The 4999-nt window shown below is 45.3% G+C and overlaps 1 non-coding gene across 1 annotated transcript; it reads right to left on the bottom strand.

Annotated features, from left to right (window-relative positions):
* Window positions 1-1086: 1086 nt before the first annotated feature.
* On the bottom strand, window positions 1087-1193 carry LOC126237729 (U6 spliceosomal RNA). The gene has a single exon (XR_007545185.1). It is a non-coding gene; the product is annotated as a U6 spliceosomal RNA (small nuclear RNA).
* Window positions 1194-4999: the final 3806 nt, after the last annotated feature.

Genomic DNA, 4999 nt, shown 5'->3' with positions numbered 1-4999 from the left:
AACCTGGAATTAAAACACAAAGAAAACGACAGAGGAGCTACAGTAACAGCGCAGAGAAATTTGACTGGCTGATCACTTGCAAAAATCATGGGTGAGCCAGTCACCCTTTTAATAGAATGAGATTTTCACTCTGCAGCGGAGTGTGCGCTGATATGAAACTTCCTGGCAGATTAAAACTGTGTGCCGGACCGAGACTCGAACTCGGGACAAATATTAAAACAAACGAATCTAGCCGGCCGCTGATATGAAGGTCCCGAATTCGAGTCGCGGTCCGGCACACAGTTTTAATCTGCCAGGAAGTTTCATACCAGCGCACACTCCGCTGCAGAGTGAAAATCTCATTCTGGAAACATCCCCCAGGCTGTGGCTAAGCCATGTCTCCGCAATATCCTTTCTTTCAGGAGTGCTAGTTCTGCAAGGTTCGCAGGAGAGCTTCTGTAAAGTTTGGAAGGTAGGAGACGAGGTACTGGCAGAAGTAAAGCTGTGAGGACGGGGCGTGAGTCGTGCTTGGGTAGCTCAATTGGTAGAGCACTTGTCCGTGAAAGGCCAAGGTCCCGAGTTCGAGTCTCGGTCCGGCACACAGTTTTAATCTGCCAGGAAGTTTCGCCCTTTTAATACATTAAGAACATCTCTCTAAAATTTTTGGAAGCAAGTTGGACATACTACGAACCCTTAAAACTCTAAACACGTCCATATTTGTTTGTAAATATAAACCGCATTTGCTTCTGAATTGTATTTTATTTCTCCCAGACGCGTTTCGCCTGGAAGAAATAAAATACGGTGGAGCAAGAGAACGTGATTTTTATTCATAAAACAAATATTTCTGGGCTTGCCTAGGAGGATGGCCACGCAAGAAAAGTCGTCTAAGCACATCCGTTTGAATGTCACTTAAAATAGAGGGCACACTTGTCGGCAAATCTTCCGCTCACTATTAAAACGTGGAGCCACAAGCGCCACAAATTGGCGTGTCCTCTCGCAGGAGCAAGAAGCCAATGCTGATAGGCCGTGGCCTAAGCGAAGACAAGTAAAGAGGGCTTCATCCCGCCTGCGTGGCTGGGAGGAGGTACGTGTGACCGCGTCGTCGGCAAAAATGTGGAACACTTCACGAATTTTGTCGTCATCTTTGCGCAGGGTCTGTGCTAATCTTCTCTGTATCGTTCCAATTTTAGTATGCGTACCACCGAAGCGAGTACTATGACGTCAACGCCACTAAGCAAATAACCAGCAAGGTAATCAAATGATTGTGCTCCGGCAAGAATAACCAGAGCGTGTCGATACAACGATCTAAGGTATGCACTCTTACATGCGCGTACTGCACAGATGCCAGGCGTTTTAAGACCACCTTCTCCCTCTTATTATTTTTTATGGTTACTATGCTCTTTTATAGCAAATCTTACTTAATATACTATTCTATAAACCTAATAAGTCTTCCACGTGGCAATAAAGACAACGATACGCAGAAATAATCAGAAATATTGCTTCTATTTAACTCTCGCACCTCTGCAAAGATGAGTGAGACACATGTTAGTGTGTATGGGCTTGAGAAGCGGCTGAAATCTGACACTGAACAAAGCTCCAGTCACAAGCTGTTCGTCCAGGCCGTGAATGTCCACCGCCATGTCAACTGCCCGCCTTGCGGTGCCATGCAGATGCCGTGTGGAGGGCCCTGTTGTCGATACACCCCTCTCCCAGCCGTTTTGTAGACGTTCGACACCGCGGAACCGCCACAATTCGATCAAGTAGCTCCTCAATGGGCATCACAAGGCTGAGTACACCCTGTACCAGTCCTCATTGCCAGTAGCGGGAATCGAAACCGCGTCCCCCACGTGACAACCATTTACGCTGACCACACAGCTACGGAGATGGAAAATAAAGTTTCAGTGCCCGACTGAATACGTATTAGATTTTATACCAAATTAGCGTCTGAGTTAGTCCCTTTTTCTAATCATAATCTATCGTATATAACTTGAATAAAAAACCGCGCACGGTAGTTGGAAGAAATCTCAGATCACACCTGTATACAAAAATGGTCGCGGAAGTGGTCCACAAAACTACCGTCCGATATACTTGCATCCACTTGTTGCAGAATCTTAAAGAACATTACCCGCCCGTAATGTATATCGAACAGAATGACCTCCTCATTGCCAACCACCACTCATTACGAAAACATCGACCAAAATCGCATTTTTGTAACATAACATCCAGAAAGTCATGAATCAAAGCTTTCGGGTTGTTTAGGCGTAAAGTCAAGCGCCGGCACGCCGGTCGGGAACGTAAGAGCAGAGAGGGCTGTGAAGAAGACGTCAGCCAATTGCACGCTGACCGACCGCTCTCCAGGACGACAACACGATGGTAGCGCCCTTGACACAAAGAGGACATAAGCGCCACGCCGCCTGGCAGCGGCCCAGTTGAAGACTAGCAGTTGCACGACTTCCACAGCGGCATAAAGAATAGGCACTTGTATAGCAGCGACTTAATAACTGTATTACTTCGCTTGTATTACGAATTGTATATACTGAATAGATTTCAGCGTGTGTCTGTCACCCTTTGCTCGGGACAAGTCTGCACCTCGCAGAGTTTCCTTTTGTAATGAAATTTACTACTACGTTTTGCTTGAATTATTGTCTAGCGATCCGAAAAATCAGGTTTCCTAGGCTCCCCATATTTGACGAGTAGGCAGCATACAACGCAGGTAGATGCATTATTTCCTGACTTCCGAAAAGCATTTGACTCAATACTAAACCTGGGCGTATTATCACAATTACATATATACTTATATGGATATAGTTCTGGCAATACCGGCCATGACCTTATTCTTCTGTGCGGATGCACACATATTCCCCGAACTCTTACGGGACTTGGTAAGAATGTCTTCCACGAGTAATGAGTGAGTTGGGGCGGGACACTACGAATGTAGTGTGTGGACATACAAGGTGCTGCTGCTACGGTCGCAGGTTCGAATTCTGCCTCGGGCATGGATATGTGTGACGTCCTTAGGTTAGTTAGGTTTAACTAGTTCTAAGTTCTAGGGGACTAATGACCACAGCAGTTGAGTCCCATAGTGCTCAGAGCCATTTTTTTGTTCCATAGTGCTCAGAGCCATTTGAACCATTTTATTGCCGGCACGGTAGCTCAGCGTGTTCGGTCAGAGAGCTGGTTGGCCTCTGTAATAAAAAAAACTGAGTGGAGGAATAAAAAAAAGAAAAAAAAAGAACTGGACTGGATGTCATGTGACGTCCGCAACGACTAAACACAACGATTAACAACGAACAAAATGAAGAAAAAAAAAAGATGGACAGCGCGTCTGGCATGTAAGCAGGAGATCCCGGGTTCGATTCCCGGTCGGGGCACACATTTTCACCTGGCCCCGTTGATATATATCAACGCCTGTCAGCAGCTGCAGGTATTAAATTAATTCTAATTATCACAAGTACGCTCGTGTGGGTTATCAAGCGAAAGTAGTGACTGAATTGAGGATTCTTTTTTTTTTTTAAAAAAAAAATAGGGAACGAGCAGCGTGTCATCTGGGATAGAGTGTCATCGCCATGTGTGGAAGTAACTTCGAGTCTGCCCTAGAGAAGTATTTTGGAATCCTTGCTGTGTATGTTGCGTATTAATGAGCTTGCAAACAATATTAATAGTAGCCTCAGGTGTTTCGCAGGTGATGGAGCTATCTACATAGAAGTACTATAAAATCAGCAACTTTCTTTAATTGTTGAGAAATGTAAAATTGTACTCTTCGCTCAACGAAAAAGCCTATAAGCCTATGACTACTGTATCAATGAGTCATTACTGGAACCTGTCAACTGATACTAATACCTGAGAGTAAGGGTTTGTATTGGTATGTAGTACAGTTCACACATAGGCTCAATCTTAGGTAATGCAACTGTTAGACGTCGGTTCGTTGGTAGAATACCGGGGACAAACCATCAGTCTATAGCGGAGATCACTTACAAATCACTCGTGTGACCCATCGTAGAATATTGCTCACGTGTTCGGAACCCGTACCAAAGAGGACTAACAAGAGATTCGAACATATTCAAAGAAGACCAGCATTACTGGGCACAGGTTTGTTTGACCCATGGGAGAGTGTCACGGACATGCTGAAGAGGTTGAACCGGCAAAGCCTTGAAGACAGACACAAACGATCCCGTAAAAGTCTTATTAATATCAAGAACCAGCTATAAGTGATGAATAAAACAATAAACCACAATCATCTACGTATAGGTCCCGAAGTGGAGTGCGAGCATGGGCATTCAAAGAATCATTCTTCAAATGGTTCAAATGGCTCTCAGCACTATGGAACTTAACATCGGAGGTCATCACTCCCCTAGAACTTAGAACTACTTGAACCTAACTAACGTAAGGACATCACACACATACATGCTCGAGGCAGGATTCGAACCTGCGACTATAGCGGTCGCGCCGTTCCAGACTGAAGCGCCTAGAACCGCTCGGCCACACCGGCCGGCGTTCCTGGACAGTTCGTGTTGTTCACCCTATGTATGATTTGCCGCAATCACACGGAATCTTGTAAACACCTAACTTACGCACGCCCAGGGCGTCTTTAACGGATCCCACCAGTGATGATATTTTGGAAGGAGGGCGAAAGATGACTCTCACTTGATACTTTCTCAATATTCTGCCTATCTGTGAAGAAATATTCCCAATAAATGGTAGATAAGCAGTCGACCTGAAGGCCTCTTCCTTGTTCCGTCGTTTGTAGGTTTGCATCACTCTGTTCACTTGCCTAGTCGAAAAGCCATTCTTCAGAAATACTTTTTGCAGGTGTTCCAGTTCCGCTTGAAGACTGACGGCGTCAGAGATGGTATGGGCACGGTGGATCAATGTCTTGAGAACGCCCATTGTTTGTGCTGGATGGTGGCAACTAGTAGCTTGTAGATAAAGGCCAGTATGAGTGGGTTTTCTGTACACAGAGTGAGCAAGTGTGCTATCACTCTTACGTCGCCCCAAGACGTCTAAAAATGGCAAGCAACCA

This window comes from Schistocerca nitens, chromosome 2 (assembly GCF_023898315.1).
Source record: "Schistocerca nitens isolate TAMUIC-IGC-003100 chromosome 2, iqSchNite1.1, whole genome shotgun sequence".
Taxonomy (NCBI): domain Eukaryota; kingdom Metazoa; phylum Arthropoda; class Insecta; order Orthoptera; family Acrididae; genus Schistocerca; species Schistocerca nitens.
The sequence above is the reverse complement of the archived record's forward strand: the minus strand, read 5'-3'. Positions and strand labels throughout refer to the sequence as shown.